This window comes from Parasteatoda tepidariorum, chromosome 9, assembly GCF_982258835.1.
Source record: "Parasteatoda tepidariorum strain Cologne lab strain chromosome 9, Ptep-v5.0, whole genome shotgun sequence".
NCBI lineage: Eukaryota > Metazoa > Arthropoda > Arachnida > Araneae > Theridiidae > Parasteatoda > Parasteatoda tepidariorum.
In genome coordinates, this window is record NC_141763.1 from 69,396,446 (window position 1) to 69,417,547 (window position 21,102).

Consider the following 21,102-nt stretch of genomic DNA (forward strand, 5'->3'; position numbering starts at 1 on the left):
CAGCAGAACTAGTGAAACTTTTATCTATTGCATATTTTTTAAAACTGGACCACCATCTAGCAGCTGGGGTAGTTGTCGAAACTTGACAGGAAAAATAAGTTTCAGGAAATTGGTCCGATTTGTTTTGTATAAATATTTGATATACTGCACTCTTTATAATTAATATAAACAAAATAATATATATTTACAGACAATGAATTAAAAAGTTTTTTCAATTATGTGGAGTTACATTTTTCAGTTTACTTAAACAAAATGTCATTAAGCAATTACTAGAACTAATATAGACGTATTTTTAGTTTCTGCCACTTTTGGCCGGTTTTTACCGATTATAACCAGTTTCTGCCACTGGCATGGCAAAAACCAGTTTCTGCCGACAAAAAGCCAACCCTGTTAAAAATGCTATTATTCAAAAAAAAATTTTAAATTTAATTTTTGTAATTAAATTATTATAAAACGAAATGAAGTAAACAAACAGAAAAAAAAAAACGATAACACTAGAATAGCTAAGTAAGTGGTTATTTAAACTGCAAGTTAAATGCGAAAAAAAAACGGAGAAGACCTTTATTGACAACTTTCTAAAATTAGGAAAAGATAAAGGAGATTAAATAAAAAAAAAAAAAGAAAAATACATATTCTTAGATTTTTTTTTTCTTATAATATTTTAATGCGCGTTGCGCGTATTGTTTTCCTTTTTATATATAACAGTCGGACTTCTATTTAACGAACTTCAATTTGGGAATTTCTCTATTTTGCGAATTTTTTCCAGAAACCTTGGAAAGTTCTTTGTAAAATAACTTCTAAATAGCGAAGTGAATTTTCTATTTAACGAACTTTTTTTTGAGATCCACTTGCCTTATTTCCCAAATTATTTCTGAGCATTTTATGGTGAAAATGACCTTGAATTGATTTTCGAAGCCACTTAACTTTTAGAGAAAGCAGTAAAATCCTTTTCCCTTTTTGTTTGCCTTTCCAACGAAAAGCTCTGACAAAATTAACGTATTTTATCAGAAGCAATTAAACTTAAGAACGCATGTGCTAACGTATGCTTAAAATTATTTTTATAATAAATGCAGCTATAATTTTATAGATAAATGTAGCTTCTTTTAGTTGAAAATGTATGTAGCATGATAGTGCAACACTGAATAATGTTTTGTTCTATTCTTGCTTTCAATGCAGATTTCTTTTATGGTTAAGATTTCTGAAATGAATAGTAGATACTAGTTTACAAGATAAAGGTGTATCAATTGCTGTTTTAATTATGTCTAGAGTTTATGAACTTAAAACCTGTTTTGTATTGTTTACATATTTCAAAATGAGATTTTCTATTTAACGAATTTTCTATATAACGAACATACTATCTGGATTTAGAGACTTCGTTAAGCAGAGGTTGACTGTATATATATATATATATATAGAATTTTGACTGTAGTTTTGAGTTAAGGTATTCGGGGGATGAAAATCAGCAATTTTGGAGTAAATTTCGACTTTTTTTTAATGTTATATTTGAATTTTTGTTTATTAGCTTTTTAAATTTTTTAAAAGTTTTGTTCTCCGATATGCAGAATCGAAGTTGTGACTGTTTTTTTCGCATGCTAACAAACAAAACAAGATAGCAATAACCTACTTTAAATGCATTTTCAAAACAACATTGATTTCGAGAATATATCTTTACACTAACCCGCCTTACAAAAAAATTTACTATAGGGTTCCTTGAAAGTTTGTATGTATATTTTATATAACATTAGCTATTTTTTGAACTGAAAGCTAAGGTCTCAATGTGAATTTATTATTGTTATCATGCTTAAAGTAAGAAATTTTAGAATTTTTATTTAAAAAATTAATACTGAACAACATATTTTTTATTGTATATTACAACTTTTTTGAAGAGTTTCGTTCAAAACACAGATAATAATGTTATTGATCAAAGGAAAAAAATATTCTGATATTTATGCATTACAATTAGTTATAGAATTGTTGGCGTGATGTAAAATATTTATAGTTCTTATGCACACATTTTTAAAAAAGAAAAAAAAACTATTTAAAAAACTTTTAAAGTTTACTTTAGATTTATAATGTCAGGACGTCCTCTTAGCTAAAATAAATTTAAATAAATAATTGAGGCTATTTTCAAAAAAAAATAATTGTGCCAACCGCTGTCGAATACTTTAATATATAATTCTTATTAATGTATAATTAAGTATATTGTTTTTAATTAACTAATTTTTTTTAGTAGTATACAAGAGATAGACATAACAGTAAACTTATATATTCCAAGTGTAACTTTTTTATGTTTAATTCAGACTTTCCTCTCTATTAATTTTTGTCACCCTTTTCAACTCGCCAAAAAAATAAAGAAGAAACAATACAAATTATTCTTTTTATGCTTCATTATTTCTGAGATCTTTATTTTGGTGTGCAAATTGGCGGCACAATAATTTTTTCAAGGGTTACAACAAAGAGTACCGCTTTATTTGTCTTCTTTCTGATTGTAATAAAAAAAAAGGAAGAGAAAAAATATCACAAATCTCACGTCCTTGGTTTATTTGTATTAAAATTTGGAGGGTAGAGAACGCATATTTCAATGAAACAAAAGATTAGTGTACAACAAACGTGATTGAGGAAAGGAAAAACCTCCCGAGTTTTTATGTAAAAAATATGAGAATGTTAATGTAATCAAAATTGGTTAAGAGAATGCACTACTGAAGCAAAACTCTATTATTATTATGATACAATAATTAGGATTTTATGAGGAAATACTTGACATTTTACATGTGGTATGAATGTACTATTTGAAACATTAGTATTATAATAACAATTTTACGTTATTTTAGTTTATCTGTTTCCATCGAAATTTTAAATATAAATAGAATATTTTTTCCTATCGAATTTTAGAGCATAAATAACCTAATACATATTTTCCAAATACTTCTTTGAAACAGTTGCAACCATATGAAAAAGTGTTAAAATGTAACGAAAATGAAGAGTCCACTTTAATTCATATTACTAAACCAATATATTTGAAGTGGATAGGACAATTAAAGCTTAGTTAAAGTTAGACTAATTAATATTATACAAAATAAGATAGTTAAATTTTAAATATAAACATTATTTTTTCCAAGTCGAATTTTTGAGCATAAATAGTCTAATTTATATTTTCGAAATACTTCTTTGAAACAGTTGTAACCATACGAAAAATTGTAAAAATGTAACGAAAACGAAGAGTCCACTTTAATTCATATTACTAAACCAATACTTTTGCATATTTGAAATGGATAAGACAATTGAAGCTTAGTTAAAGTTAGACTAATTAATATTATACAAATAAGATAGTTAAATTTTAAATTTAAACATTATTTTTTTCAAGTCGAATTTTAGAGCATAAATAACCTAATTTATATTTTCGAAATACTTCTTTGAAACAGTTTTAACCCTATGAAAAATTTTAAAAATGTAACGAAAACGAAGAATCCACTTTCATTCATAATACTAAACGAATACATTTGCATTTACGAAATATATATTTGAATATATATTTGATAAGACAATTAAAGATAATTAAATGTTAAATAAAGATAGAATTTTTTTCCTATCGAATTTTAGATCAAAAATAGTCTAATTTATATTTTCGAAATACTTCTTTGAAACAGATGTAGTCATACGAAAAATTGTAAAAATGTAACGAAAACAAATGGTCCACTTTAATTCATATTACTAAACCAATACATTTGCATATTTAAAGTGGATAAGACAATTGAAGCTTAGTTAAAGTTAGACTAATTAGTATTATACAAAATAAGACAATTAAATTTTAAATGTAAACATTATTTTTTCCAAGTCGAATTTTTGAGCATAAATAGTCTAATTTATATTTTCGAAATACTTCTTTGAAACAGTTTTAACCATATGAAAAATTGTAAAAATGTAACGAAAACGAAGAGTCCACTTTCATTCATATTACTAAACCAATACATTTGCATTTCTGTTGAATATATATTTGATAAGAGAATTAAAGCTTAATTAAAGATAATTAAATTTTAAATATAAATAGAATCTTTTTGTTATCAAATTTTAGAGCAAAAATGATCTAATTTATATTTTTGAAATACTTTTTTGAAACACATGTAGGCATATGAAAAATTGTAAAAACGTAACAAAAACGAAGAGTCCACTTTAATTCACACGAAAACATTTGCATTTCTGAAATATATATTTGAAGAGGATAAGACAAACAAAGCTCAATGAAATGTATACAATTTAGACTAAATAAGATAATTAAATTTTAAATATAAATACAATTTTTTTCCTGGCAAATTTTAGTGCCTAATTCGTATTTTCGAAATACTTTTTTGAAACAGTTGTAACCATATGAAAAATTGTAAAAACATCCCGAAGAGTCCACTTTAATTCATATTACTAAATCATTACATTTGCTTTTCTAATATATATATATGAAACGGATAAGACAATTAAAGCTATTTTTTGAAGGCTCTGCTATCACACGAAATAGCGTTCCAATTTATACCAATTGATGCTATTTTTGTAACTACCGCGAGTTTGTATTAATGAATTATGTCTGTTCACTTGCCTACATTTTCTCTATATCGATTCTAAAAATGGCGCAAAACGTAAATATGAAGAAAAGATTCAGTTACGAGAAAATACGAAGTGTTTTCGAACTACTTTTTTAATGTTTAAAAAAGTACTCCTAAGCTGCATTATTTTTCACAAATAATTGCTAATATTCATTGATTTTCTTCTAGCTAGAAAAAACTCGCCACATTGATTTTTAAAAAAGTTCAATAGCTTTTAAAATACATAAGCTTTTCTTCAGTTTAAATCTCACAAGGCTACAATTATGTGCTTCGGAAACGTATCCTACAATAATGTTAAAAGTAACAATTTCAAAAAATAATAATTTCATGCCTTTTAGGATAAAATTATTTTAATCAGAATAATAAGGGGAAAAAACACTAGTAAGAAATGTTAAGCGAAAAGAATGTTATTATACGTGTGAGATGGGCGCCAATAAGAGTAACCTATGAAAGTTCATAAGTGCTAGACCCCACACTGAAGAAACAAAAAGATCTCAAAGTACACAGTAAAAAATTACGGACCAAATTACGGTAAAAAGTACCGACACACCAGTAGTTTTTACCGGAACAAGTTGGTGAGCTAAAACTTTTTTAAGTACCATAATTTTCACCGTAATAATTACCGTAAAATGACTTAATCATTCTAATTAATTAAATATTACTGTAAAAATTGCGCTATAATATTTTACATTAAAAATGGATTTTGGGGGAAAAGTGAATTTTACGGTGAAATGGATTTTATGGATGATGCACCCAATGTGATCCGAAATTTTTACAATGTAGATAATTCAAGAAATTTTTGTATCAAATAATATAATCTAATAAAAAAAATTTCAGATTATTTAAAAATTACTAATCAGACTATAGAAAAACATTTCCAATCAGATTATACAAAAAAAATACCTATCAGATTATATAAAAGATTACCACATTATAGAAAAAGAAAAGAAAAAAATACCACAGATTTTATTTCCAAGAATATACTGAAAATGTGTATCATCCTTTCCGTATTACAGACATTTAAGTCTTATATAAATCTAGATCGATATTTCATTCAACTTTATTCTTCAAAAATAAAATATACCTAGCATGTCTGCAAAACACCGTATAAAAGAAACTGTGTCAACAATAACTGTAATTTTTAAAAACTATTTTAATTTAACCATTTTTCATAGAAGATATAATTTGTCTCTTATTTTTCATATTCTCCTTTCATCTTCCTAGTTATGAAACCTGTTTTATTGCTTTCTCAATGACAAACATGTTATAACTTATTTTTTATTCATCATTTACGTTCGCATTACGCTGCAGTTCAACTTTACTCATATTTTGAAATATATCGAGGTTATAAAGCAATTTTACTGAAGTTATGCAATATAATATTTACATCTGACTCATGTGTAAAAACAATATTATGTGAACTTCCTCAATTTTTTTTTTTTTTTAAGCAATAGGTCCTGAAGCATGAAAGCTAAAAATTCTTGATATATCTTAAAAGCAATATTTTTTTTTCCGCCTGCTTCTGGAAGCGAAAAAAAAAATTCTTACTAGATCTCGCAGTTTTTTTTTAGGAGTGGCTTAAAATAAACTCATATTTTATTTCATAACCGTCGTTGAACAACCGACCCAATTTTTTGGGTTTGCGACTACTAATGTTCAACTCCGTAGCCTTGTAATCTTGAACCCAATCCAGAAGACAAGGGAACTCCTGGATCAAGTATTGGGAGAAATTTGCCTTCGAGGAGGACTTTGCTGGAGCAACCCCGCATTTGCGTTGCATGTAGAGGAAAGCCTCGAAAACCTCCAACGGTTAGCCTGACGGCAAGGGGACTCTAACCAATGATCCGTCTACCATTGGAGATATTTTACTTTAGCACAGTGGTCGGTGCAAGCCGGATGCGGAATTCGTATCGACGAGCCATCGTTGGGATTCGAGCCCGGTTCACCTCATTGGAAGGCGAACGCTCCATCCCCTGAGTCATCACGGCTCAAATAAACTCATAGGAAATATTTTGTCAACATAAAATTGGTGAAAATTATTTGTAGGCATTTATTTTTTTAAAGTTTATCTGGGCCAGCAAGAATTATGCTTTCAATTTATTGGAAAGTCTTTTTTATTTATTTATTTTTATTTGTGGCAAGCGACATTTTCATATTGTTATGAAAAAGTTATTTATTATTATTATTGTAATTTTTTTTCAGACTTGATGTTTTTTTTTTGTTGTTGTTTGCAATACCATGAAGAAAAGAGTATAGTTTGCGTAATTACATATTAATTACATAATGCACATAATATTTTAATTTTTAGTAAATATATATGATCCATTTTTATTTTTAAATCTCAAATTTTTTTAAACCTGGTAGATTTTGACGCATCTCGTTGTGTCTCTAAATTTTACAGATATTCCAACTTTTAAAAAAAAAAATCAGACAAGATTTTTAAAATAATCCTCCAAATGGTTTAACGCCATTTATTATAAATTTACGAATTTTATTTACTTAATAATAGCTATTTGAGCAATGATGGGCGTTAAAGATATACAGTGTTTTACGCAATAGCACATATTTCTAACAGTTTTTTCAGGTAGTATGTCTATTACAAATCAATATTTAAGAAAAGGGAAAAAAAAGTCATAGAAATCGAATGAATCGCTAGTAATGAAAGTGGTACTAAAAACATTTCAGCCTATTTCTTTGCCTATTTAAACTTGTTTTTGTTTTTTATTCACGTAAATATTTATTTGTGATAAAAAATGTTTTTTTTTATTTATTTCATTTTTGAGAAAAATTCTAAAATTAAATATTACGGAACATCCTGCATAGAAATATAAATGAGAAAATGCTAATAACATTACTTCATTTGATTAGTGTGGTTTTTTTTTTCAATTTTTATTTTATTTGTATAATTTGCATTTTTAAAGTCAATGCAGTGCGTATATTTTTCATTTCTTTTTATGACCTTTTTATTAAGTAAACGTTTTGCTGAGTATTATTTTTAAAATATCGTTCCATCCTATAAAAATAATGAATACCAAACTGAATAATTGAAGATTTTTTCACAGTTAAGTGAGTTACTTACAAAACAATTTTATTTAAACTGTATCAAAATGATTAGTTACAAATGAGCAGAGTAGAAGACAATTTTCTAATTGTTTTTGGTCGAATTTATTTTGAAGTTTTCTCGAAGGTCGGTCGAATTCAAAACTTGATTCCAGTATCACATAATCTTCTGAAAAAAAGGAAGAAAAAAATTAGTGTCAGTTTTAAGAGAAATAAAGGAAAAGCAGTCAACTTTTTTCTCAAGCGATAAAACATTTCCGTGACAGCTGGCGTCAGAGTTTCACTCGCGAAAATCTCTTTGAAAATCGTATCTATGTCATTTTTCTTCATTTTATCATTGGAATTTCCCATAGCATGGTCAATTTAAATAGCTAGTAAGATAATTTGTCAAAATACACTCTATAACAAAAAAATCGACGCACCAAGAAGGAGTTATCCGATTGAAACGAAAATTGGTGGATATGAAGACAATGTACAGAATAGTAAATGATTAAAAATTTTCAGAACAATTGAATAATTTATTGCAGAGTTACAGTAACAAGTTCAATAAGGTGTTGACTCGCCTCTAGCCTGGATACAAGTTGCCACACGGCGTGGCATAGACCGATAAAGCTCCCGGATGGTCTATTGCGGTATTTCCTGCCAAATTCGATCCAATTGTCGAACGAAGTCATCAACATTCCGTGCCAGATGCACTCGCCTTCCTATCATATCCCAGACATGCTCGATGGGAGAGAAATCTGGTGATCTGGCTGTCCAAGGAAGAGTTTGACAAGCTTGCAGACAGTTCATAGCAACACGTGCCGTATGTGGTCTGGAATTGTCCTGCTGCAAGAGGAACGGTAGCAAAACAGGTCTTAGGATTTCGTCGACGTACCCCTGTGCAGTAAGTGTACCTCTAATGACGACCAAAGGGATCCGGCTGTCAAAGGAAATGGCACCCCAGACCATAATGCCTTGTTGAGGGCCGGTGTGGCGTGCAATAGTGAAGGCAGGATCCCCCCTCTACCCTGTGCGCCTCCAAACACGTCTTCGATGATCGTCAGGACACGGAAGAGGGATTCGTCGCTAAAGACTATACGTCCCCAGTCGGCATCATTCCAGCCTGATCGAGCGTCGATTTTGCGCGTCTTAGTGCGTTCTTGGTGCGTCGATTTTTTTTGTTATAGAGTGTAATTAACAAATTTAAAGTTAAGCAATGCAGGATAAAATAACTGATAGCAAAAAAAATAAGTAAAACATAACTACTGTCACTAAAATTAATAAAAAAATTCACTCAGTTATCTAAAAATTTATATTATGATACTGAATAACACTTGCTATTTTAATTTTATTTGAAGAATTTTATTCTTTCTGATATGCAATTCTCAAAACTTTTTGTGCACTTTTAGGGAAATCTTTAAATAATTAAATCATATGTTACTATACAAATTTCCTACTAATTATATTATGCGTAGTTCACATTTCCTAAAAATGGTTAAATTTTAAGCTATAAGTAGAGCCAGGCATATTTTCTTCTTTTTGGAATTCATGGAGCAGAAAAAAAGTCTGGTAAAATTACCGTACTGCATAGTAATTACATTTCTGATTTAAAAATGAATAAATAATAAAAAGAAAAAAATATTATTTGTTACGAAAATATACGGTATTTCAGCCATTCTTCCTTTCATATAGTAACAGTTTAGTGGAATTTCTGGTTTTAAAAATTATTGTTCTTATTACCACATATTCAGTGAAAACAACTTAAAATTGAATTGTAAATTTAACCGAATAAATGGATTATCATAAAACTATCACGTTTGCCAATTTTTATCACATAGTATGAAGCCATATTTTATTGTTTATTTTACCAAAATGATTATCAAAGCTCTTCTGTAAAAATTATCGAGTTTTTTGGTTTTCTCATACAATCAGAAACGCGTTTAATTTCACCACAGCTTTAATCATACTTTTTCTCAGTATATAATGGCTTCGAATAATGATTATGATAATGATTTTTCGATTAATGGTTCTAAATTCTCGTTTTCAGGGTATATTTTAAAGCATCAGATTTAAAAAAAGAAGGATAGTTGAATTTAAACAGTTAATTTATTTCAATAAAACTTCCGCCTAATCAATTATAACAGCCCCTACCACTTAACAGCCTTTGTAGGCTGCTTTGGAAAGAGATTTTATATCAAAGCACCACAGTGAGTTAATATTATATGTGTGAATAAATTTTTAGAGAAAAATTTAAAACAAAATTTTTAGTACCATTAATTTTCAAATATTGAGCGAAGAGAATTATTCAGAAAATTTTGCAATGCATAATACTTAATAAATATTTATAAATTTTTGTAGCTGCTTAAATTACGATTTAATCTATGACTGATAATAATTTACCTTTTATTAATGTGGGATAATTCATTGCACTGGAGAAAAAAAATTTTGCGGGAATTTTTTTCATTAGATCTTCGCTACTTTCGTATCGCTGATTTCAAATCTGAAATTGATTTCTCTCTCAAAGCTACATTTTTTAAAATTTTTTTAAATGACAATTTTAGTCTGCTTTTCGTCGAAATGTACAAGTTTAAAAACGTTATTTATAACATAAATGTTGCAACAAACTTCTAGGGGAGTTGGGGCACATCATCAGGATTAAAATTGCATAGGAAGCTCGGAAATGTCGTCATACGTTACTAGGGGGGCTGCTTTATTATAATATGTTTCCCAGTGTTCTTCTGCGCAGGTCATAATAGAAAAATCGACCCTAGCCACGTACGACGGCCTTTTTTTTTATCCATTTTTAATTCTGATAATTTGTCTTAACTCCCCTCGAAGTTTGTCACTTGATTTATATGACCCTCTTTTATATATAATATTTTTAAACATATACATTTCGACAAAAAAAAATAGACTGAAAATGCTGTTTAAAAAATAAAATCTGTAGCTTTTGGAACAAAACTAATTTAAAATTTAAAATCATCACACCCGAATAAGTCAAGATGACACTATTACTCATTCAAATAATGTAAAAAGCGTGCAAAATACCTGTTTCTAATTTACTGTTATGATTATAAGCAATAAATAATAATTTGCGGTTTTATTAAAAAAAATATTTACCAGTTAATATTCTTCCTTTCTTCACCACCAATACTTTCCATAATAATAAGGCCAACTATAGTAGTAAGGATATTTTCCATAATAAGGCCAATAGTAAGGGTAATATGGGTAATGGGAATGATATGGATAGTGCCAAGACTTTGCACCTGCTAGAACAGCAGCAATAAGAGCCAACAATACAATGAGAAACTGAAAAAAAAGACAATATATATATTAAAATCAGTCGATTTAAAAGTAAAGCTTTGTTGCCTTTCGAAATATGTAAGAAATTATAATATTATTTCTTATATGAGCTGTATGATAAGCATATAATAAGCTACATAATAAGCATTATTTCTTAATAATGTAAGAAATTATAATAAGTATTTTTGGTATTTATCTTTTTGGGGGGTAGAAGGAAATGCACACACTACCACAGTACCTATGTTAGTATTTAGGTACCTATTATCAAAATTACTTAAACATCTCGGGTGTCAATGATATAATGGTGATTTTACGACTCCCCCCCCCCTCGAAACAGATAAGTACTGTTTTTATTTATTGTTTGGTAAATAACACCAAAATATTACATATGAGCCTTTGTGGCTCAGGGGATAGAGCGTTCGCCTCCCAATCAGGTCAGCTAGGTTCGAATACCAGCTGTGACTGGTAGATACGAATTCTACTCTCAACTCGCATCGATCATAATGTTGATTTAAAATATCCTCTGTGGTTGACGGATTATGGATTAGAATCCCCTTGCTGCAGGGCTAATCGGGGAGGTTTTCGTGGTTTTTCTCACCATGTAACGCCAAATTGTAACATGATTTTGATTCTAATTCAGTTATACGTTTTTGATAGAATGTTGATGCATAAGCTTGAACCTGAGGGTACTTCTACTTCTATTTATTAGAATTCTTTTCCCAGCGGTGGCTCGTTGATATGAATTCTGCTCTCAGCTAGCACTGACCACAGTGTTGACGTAAAATATCCTCATTGGTTAACGGATCATTAGCTAGAATTCCCTTGCCATCGGGCTAACAGTGGGAAATTTTCGTGTTTTCTCTCTCCATGTAACACAAATGCGAGTTAGTTCCATCAAAAAGTCCTCCATCACGAAGACTAGTTTGTCTCAATGCTTGATCCAGGAGTTCTATTGTCTTCTGTATTGAGTTTTACACGAATTTTACACGATTTTGATGTAAGTAAATGTTGTATGTTTGCGAACAAATGTTTTCGATTAAGAAGAAAATAAAATCAAAATATCGTTCTGGATATGCACCTAGATCATCCAATTTTATTAGTTTTTTCATGAACTAATCCTAGAAAACAGAAGCAACAAACTCAGGTTTTTATTTGTGTTGTTATATTTTGTTTCACTACTCAGGCATCTGAATAAAATGTGTTATTACTGAATAATCCTTAAAAGCAGCCTAAAAATAGCATTTTTGTTTTAACTTATAATATTTTTCAGGATTTTTGAAAAGTTTTAAGTAGCACGCATTTTTTTCTTCTTCCAAAAGTGACAAAAAAAAACTACTGACATTTTTTAAGCTAAAAGAGAAATTAATCCTTTTTCTTGAAATAAAATTCCAGACACGCTCAAAAGCATAATAAGTATAATGATCAAATTATTTTATGCCAACTTGCTTAATTTAAAAATTCCCTTTTTTAGAGCGAAAAAAATTGTTCTATCGTAAATGAAAGGCGACAACACAAGATTCCTTACTATCTTCCTGATGTACTTTTTTTATGGTATAAAAAAGTATCTCAGTTGTGCTAGATTTCATAAAAATGGTAGTTGTTTGATGATACCGAAAAGAATAAAATTATCCTGTTGTAAAAAAGAAAACGACAGCAGTCGGTATGTTTTTGTAGCTCACATGCAAGAATTAAGATTGTTATAAAAACTTGTGGTCATTTCGTCTAATTCACCAAGCGTAAATAATTTCTGAAGTTAATGTAGAAATGCATAAATATGTATTTTATTTCAGCACTCATAGCTTAAGATCCATTTCTTTTGTGCTTTGTATTCTTTTCGAATAAACAAATGATCTGAAATTTTCTTGTTTTGTGTTAAAGTGCATTCATCTTAATATTTGAACATTTCCCACATATTTGTGAATCAGATAGGATTGTTTCGATTTCTTGAAAAAAATAATTGAAGTTCGAGAAAAAAAATATATGATAGGTTGTTTACTTTTTGCAAGGATTGATGCATGACTAAAAATTCCAAAAAATGCACATTGCAGCATATCACCCCTTCTCGAAGTAAAATCATTCCGGAGTGACCGTTTTTTGCTTTCGAAAACAAAAATGTGTTTAGGTCCTACATTATTTGCAAATTAAAAGGAGGAAAAACTAATTTTTTATAATTTTTTTTTATTTTGATATGCTTCCTCTTCCTACACATTCAATATCTTCATTTGAACTCCTCTTAACGTATTCAATGCGTAATTTAATTTTGATCTCGTTTAATAATTTTTCTATGTCTTTAAATAAATTTGATATATTTTTGTAACATAGTTCAAGTTGGGCAATATTCATTTTTAAGACATATCAAAACAGATAAGATTCGCAGAAAAAAAACTATTCTGGGAGAAATATAAAAATGTTTGAAAAGTGCAAATTACTTGTATATTAAAATATCATAAGGAAAAAGAACAGAAAAAGCAAAAGCAGACGAAGTCGTAAGGTTAAATGTGTCAATGAGATATCCAATTCAAATGCAATGATACTCGAATAATAAAATTCAAAATACTTTAAAGAAACTAAATAATGTACCAGTATTAGTATTATGCAAAATGAGACGCCCTAAAAATTTATTCATATCAATACCATATCGTTTAAAATTAATAAAAGCAACGATATTTGCTTTAAGAGAAAGCGAACATTGTTAGGCCTAATATTAAGAATAGATGAAATTTTTTAGATTTAGTTAAAAATCGTTCTCAAATTTCGCACCGTTTATGAACCGCAGCAGTAGAATATTTTACCATTCTTAAAGTAAACTAAGTATAAAACATAGATAAAAATAATTTATTAAGTTATTTATGAGATATTTATTAAGTGAAAAATTTATAAAAATTTTTTTACTTCTAAACAGCGGTTTTTGTACTACTAATTAAATGTTATCCTTTGCTTTGTTCACCAACAAATTGTAAAATTGAAAACTAATTAAATTTTCCTAAAATCTGCCATTTATAAAAACAAGCTGCAGAAAAACTTGTGTTCCAAAAAAAGCTGCTAACAAATAGGAATGATATAAATCTGTCTTATGCTAAATTATTACTCCATATTTGCTCATTTATTTTTATTATTTTTAATAAAAATAATACATGTCAAGCCATTTGTTATGTAACCTATTATTTTCTAGTAATAGAAAAAATATAAAAAGATTGGCATAGTAAATTTTCTCATAACACTAAATTTTAAATTTTTGAATAAAGTAAAGGAAGGCAGAAGTTGATCATGTTTTAAAACTAAATCATGATCAACAATTTTCAATTTTCACTGTATTTCAATTTTCCCTGTAAGGTTTCCTTAGATTTCTAACACAAACTTTTAAATTTGAGAATATTATACATAGATAATTTTAGAATATATTCTAAATTATATATTCTCTATATGTATAATCTGTAGAATATATAGCTTAGAATATATTTAATATATAATATAAGGACTCCTAGTTTTCTTTTATTTTTACCCCACTTTTTACACTTCTGAATAAAAGATGAAGAAAAAAATGCAATGTTTCCTTATGTATTTTAATACATAATGTATTCTAATATTATTAGAGGAAAACTGTTCTAAAGTTAAAAATACGTTTTTAAAATATTAAGATACACTAAGAAAGTATTTTTTTTTTGTTTGAGGTAAATATAAGAAAAAGTCCTGATTTCTACAATAATATGAGAAATTATGTCGAAAAAGAATTCTAAAGTCAAATATCTTGGCAACAAAATAAAGCATAAATTTAAGACAAAAACCAGGAGAAAAATTATTTAAGAACATACCACGATTATCTTCATTTTCTTCGGGGATAAAGAGAGGAGGTGGGAAAAAATATCCAGGAAAAAATGCTCCTTACACTACAAAAACTCACGATCTCTGCAAAAGCGATATTGACAACCACCAGTAAAAAAACTCCCTTTTTATACAAACATACCACTCAATGCATTTCTAATAATTTTTATTTCTAAAACGTACACAAATGTGACAAAAAAGAACTTTTAATTTACAAAAGGCTGAGAGAAACAAGTTAAATGAATGGAAACTCAAATTAAAGAGTTTCTGCAATCAGGGACAAGTTGGAATCCAAGGTCGTGGGGTGTAGTTTTGCATTTTGATACCTTTAACACAACTACTTCTTCATTGTAATGCTTTTTAAATAAACGGCCATTATTTTGATCGTTTCGTTGTTTTCCGGTGTTCCTTTTTTCAATGGCTGCTTCTGTTTCTGTTTTGTAGAACAAAAGATTCCAAATGGGTGAAGAACGTTCAAAAGGATATGCTTGATAACGGTTTCGGTTAAATATTCAGAATGAATGTCACGTAAAATATTTTTTATACATATATTAATGGTCTAACTATCGTTTGGAAAACTTTCACTGGGAATAATTATGACGAGTTGGAATATTAACCAATATTGATTGTTATTCCCAATGGATTGCGCCTTTTGTTTAATGTTCATAATAGTAAGGGTTTTAGGTATAATAATAGCAAATGTAAATAGTTAATTAATTTTTGAATAATTATAATTAAGGCCCTTTTAATTTTTCATTAACTTTTTATTTGCAGAATTTGATTAGGTGTAGAACTTTTCTCTTTATATATCTTTTAATTTTTATTTATTTATTTACTAATACAAAATATTTTTCTTTTTCTTCATAATTTTGTTCTGAATCGTATTTGATAAACGATTGAACCAAAAAATTCTACTTGAATATCTTGAAAATTTAAAAATTTTCTAGCTGTTTTCTAAGAAGTTTTTATGAATTTGGAAGGAAAAACTGTGAATAGTAAGGGATTTTCCACAAATTTTATTTTGTACTATTAAACAAGATTTATTAAAGATGACATCGGCATCCCTTTCCTTTTAGAATGTGTGTTTTCGTTCCTAATACCACTGCATTTTAGGGTATTATCATTAATATTAAATTTTGTTATATGGTACAAAAAGTAATTGGTGGAAAACCTCTTATCATTTTAGCTTTCATTAAAAAAGTCCAAAAGCTAGCATTGCTAAAATCTTACTCTCATTTTTAATACATTCGAATTGGTCTTTTTTTCATAAGTTACCAAATACAATTCAAAACAAATTTATATATATACAGTCAAACCCCGCTATAGTGAAGTCCCGGATATAGTGAACGAAAAGTTTGCTCCCGTGCCTTGCTATACAAGTATAATATTATTTTTTTGTAGATATAGTGAACCAAAGGAAGAGAGGAAATCGGTTATTAATGAACTTTTTTCTGTCTTCGACTAAATTTTTCTTTTCATTTTTTTATAATAATTCTGAAATTTCTACTTCAAAATAAATACATAAACCGATTTAAAAAAACCATATATAACATGGAATATAGCAATAAGCATTTTTTCTTGTTTGCTTCTTTTATCTCACTTTCCCATCCCTAAATAAAGGCCAACACCAGCAGATATTGCAACTGTAAGGGACCAGTGGGGTCAATATTTATTTCCTATCAGAGAGAGTGCATTTGACTGCGTAGTTATTCATTAATGGTCAAAGGGGTGGACACTAATCTGTGAAGATAAGACACTAATTTCAACTCGTTTTTACTGTCAGTTCAGTTAAAGAATCCTGCAAATATGTGTCACAAATTAAACTACGGCGACCAGAAAACGTAAAACGTGCTTCATTTAAGATAAGATGGACATAAACAAAATAATTGAAAATGGATGTAATCAAGCCAATATTTGCAATAAAAATGAAAGTTTAACACATTTTTTGTTACAACATATTATTTTTCAGTCCCTTATTTAAATAATGTGTAATAAAAGGAGTTTGGGAACCATTAGTTAAATTGTTTGAGGAACGGATATAGTGAACTCCCGGTTATAGTAAACCGAAATTTCGCTCCCTTGAAGGTTCACTATAGCGGGGTTTGACTGTATAAAATAAAATAAAAAGTAAATAAAAAAAAACTTTTGCCGCACATGCGCAGTATTAATTTAAATTATCAAACCTTGCGCAACCTTTAACTATTTTTTTTTTCAAATTTTAAAATGATATTTTTATTATTAATTAAAAATTACTCTAAAAAGTTAGTAAAATTTTATTGAATATGTCAGTAATTACTGGACGAAAACGAAAGGCAAAAAAATTAGTTTCTATAAGGTCGATATTTTCATGAATGTTTAAGCTAGGCCTACGAAACTTTGTGCAATTATTGCATATGATAACCAATGTAAATGATATTAGTTATAACCTTATTGCTATATTTTTTGGAAAAGGGTATCCAAAACCATTCTTTTTCATTCCTAATTTATTATTGATCCCTCAAACCTCTCAGATCTTTAAATTTTATTGATATGTATGAAAAATCGCATGACCTAGACCAGGGATGGGGAAACTACGGCCCGCGGGCCAACTGTGGCCCGCCGGAAGGTTTTATCCGGCCCGCGGACAGAATTTTAACTTGCCGATCCGTGGCGAATATAAACAATATACATTATACGTCCATTTTTTTATCTACTTTGTTTAAAGCTATTTTTGTTCTTTCTTTTTTAACAAAGTACTGATGACCTTTTTACTTTCTCTATTTTTGTTCGACAAGCCATAAATTGATGGAAATAGTTAGCACAGACAGCTTCAATTAGTAAAATGTTGAAAGCAGAAGTTCCTTATAGAATAGTCGTAGATTAGCTCCAACTAGTGTTTGTCTTTCTCGAGAAGCTGACATATGGAATCTAATATAGGTGAATTGTACTTCACATGAGGCAGACTACACATTTTTAAGTTCCAACGAGCGGATTTTTCTGCCGGGGCGAGTTCTAACATTATTTACTGCGTATGGAAAGATTGCTCACATACAACGTCATTGTGAATAATGGTGAAATTATTAAATGCATAAAATGGCTACTGCTTTTTTGAGTTATTTGTAAAATTTCTTAACCCAAAAATGGCAAATAAAAAACGCTAAGTGCCATGCGTTCAATGATGAATTGACTTTCCTTTATTTCGGAAATTAGAATTTTTATTTTAGAAATTTTTACTAGGCCCACCAAATTTTTTTTTTATAGAGTTTTGGTCCACAACCAAAAAAGTTTGCCCATCCCTGACCTAGACACTTGAAAAGTCATAAAATATTTCTGTAAGTATTTTTTGAGAAATATAAGAAAATGTGTTAGTATAGAAGTGTTTACTTAATTTTGTCCAACCTTTGTAATCTCTATAGCATTTCAATCATCTTTTTTTTAATATTTTTTTTTAACCATTCTCTTTTATCTCACTGATGAAGAGATGCCATTGTGAGATCAAAACGAGTACTGTTTTTAAACTTTTACAATTCGCCATTTGAAAATATTGCTTTTAATGAAATTTTAAGTTTTTTATACTTTTCACTTTACAAGAAAATTCCAACAAGAATTTTTTTTTCCTTACGTTACTTCAAATTACACAAACTTGATACTTGAAAATTAATAATTCGAATACTTAACACTATAAATTAAATATTTGGCACTCTCACTTTTGTGCTTTAAACTGCAAGTTTAGTAAAGTAAAAGTTACGTACACTCTTGATACTTGAGACTATGATTTGAATACTTTGCCCTTTAAGTATAAAAGAAAAATACTTAGCACATTAACCTCAACTCATAGCACTTGGCAAGAAAAGTTTTAATAATAAAATTCTTTCAATCCATTTTTATAATTATTAACTAACTATTATCAAAAATCATTCACTTTGTTTCGCAATAGTACTTTTTGCTTCCTTAATATTAATTACTAATAAAAGTTTTAAGGACAAGTTTGTATCTAGGTTTACGAAACTCAGGACAAAATTTACTGGTCCGTTTTTTGAAACACACATAAGAAAATCATTTTTATTTTAATACACTGTAAAAAATTTTAAACAGCAGTTATTCAAAATTATATTTTATATATAAAATTCTTTTCAGCTTAACTTTAAAAAAAAAATAATTTTAAAAACTCTGTATTTTTTGTAAAGAATTTTGATCTGGTCCTCAGCATTTCTTGACCCTGGGACAGTTGTACCTGTCTTCCTCACCCCCTTGATTACAGATAGTGAAATAAGTACTAGAATTACTATTTCAATGTAAATGGTGCTTCCTGGGGAGTTAATTAATTCACAAAAATTAAATTTTTGAAACATTCAGTTCTTACCATCCTAATTATAGTTTGTGAGCTACACACTATTTGTTTCCATGCTTTCACCTTATTGACCTATTAATTATAAATATAGAGCAAGAAAATAAACGTGATATTTTACTATTGATAATATTTTAAGAAAGTTTTATAAGAATAAGCTCTTTATTTATTTAACTCTTTCAAAAGCGTTTTGTTATCCTAATAATAAAGCCTTTTGTCAGAAATTAATGAATTATCTGAATGGTCTCATGATTATACAATGTCCAATTAGTTCAAGAATTCGCGTCTCATTTTGCAACCAGCTTATTAAGAGAAAATTCTTTTTTCAAAACCGAATTAGTTTTTAAGAGTACCCAAAGTAAACGAACACGGACTTTACTATTGAGTGTTAATAAAATTGGACTTTGTCTTATTACTAGGGGGCTCCTCCTGTTCGCTTCGCTCAATAAACCCATGAATAGGTTGCAGTCATTTCTGTTTCTTGATGATAAACAGATTATCGAACCAGAATTAAAAATTATACATATAAATAGTCCCATAAATGTTTTATTGTATTCGCAGATTTTTTTCCACAGATTTAGCTTCCGATTCGATTAGGATATAATCTAAACCTATATAAACATTTTGCAACTTCATCTAAAAACTTTTTTTTAAATTTTCATTAATTTAAAAACTCGTGAACCAAAGTGATTAATTTAGCAATGATGTGAAAAACGAAGCTCTAATATTGCTTTAGAATTTTAAACAGTTATTTTCCGTTTAGTTCTTTAATTGTATGCATTAAATTAACACAGCTTTAAATTAAAATTATTACAAAAGTAAATATAACTTATTAAAAAATAAAGTAACTTATTGATGGTGTAAAAGTTCCCTAAATATATTTACCATAAAATGTTGCACTAGTGAAGCAATATCGAAAAAATTGCATTATAATATGAAAGTAAGAACAACTCTCTTAGTTTTAAGTTTTTAATTGTAAATAATAATCAAAATCATACATAAAATAATAACAGAGAATAACATTAAGAAGAGATAAGAAATAAGTGTCACTGGTAAATACGGTTTATTAAGTTATAAATGAATAATTTACAACATTATAACTTCGATTAATTTTATTTGCTGATGAGTTTTGGAAGACAATAGACGGTTTAATGGACGACGGGGAGTTGCTCGCGATCGTCCATTAAAATGAAATCAGAATCAACTGAATCTATAAAAAGCGAACACAGAGCTCCAAGAGTGCCTCTACTAAAGACATGGAGATCATGCGGCTATCCAATATGATTTCTTCCCAGACCATCACACTTATGCCTATGTACAGAATTTGCCATATGCAGACAGAATAGAGAGCTTAGAGTAAAAAAGAGATATGTTAAGAGAGAAACTACTTTTGATTGGTTGAAAGGCAAAATTTATCGTCAGGGGGGGGGGAGGGTGGAAAATCTTCCTTTCAAATAACGCGGAGTGGAAATCGTTTTCTGTAAGAAATTAATATTCTGACAAAACGAAGGTGCTTACGAACTTGATTACTTACTTTTTGGCAATAAGAAACTTCATAGTAATAGTAAATGTAAAAATTGTTGCAAAAAAATAGATGACTTATTCGTCATTTGGAGTTTATTTTAATTGTTACATACTCTCATACACTTAATATCATATTTAACTCATTACAGAATGAACAAGATGGTGAAATAATCATTGAATTTCTTAATAATAATGTTTCAATCTACCATTAACAATATTTCTATTGGAATTATTAAGTATTATTTAAGATAAAACCTTTTCAAACGGAGAGTTTGACTATTGGATAGTTTGGCTATTTTGTCTTTTTGGCGCATATAGTGTTTGCAGTTTAATGTTTGGTTATGTTCTCTTAATATTATGTTTTTAATTTAAATTAAGTATTAATAATATTGATTATAGTTTCGTGTAATGCAGAACTGTAATCAATAAGACAGAATATTTCTCAGAGACAGAAGGGAGTAACTGAAGGAACCCTGATATAAATATGATACC

General features: G+C 28.6%; 1 long non-coding RNA gene across 1 annotated transcript; it reads right to left on the minus strand.

Annotated features, from left to right (window-relative positions):
- Window positions 1–7,659: 7,659 nt before the first annotated feature.
- Window positions 7,660–14,889, minus strand: LOC107438433 (uncharacterized). Its single transcript, XR_001583365.4, has 3 exons — window positions 14,750–14,889; window positions 10,755–10,943; window positions 7,660–7,821 (listed from the first exon to the last, which is right to left on the minus strand). It is a non-coding gene; the product is annotated as an uncharacterized LOC107438433 (long non-coding RNA).
- Window positions 14,890–21,102: the final 6,213 nt, after the last annotated feature.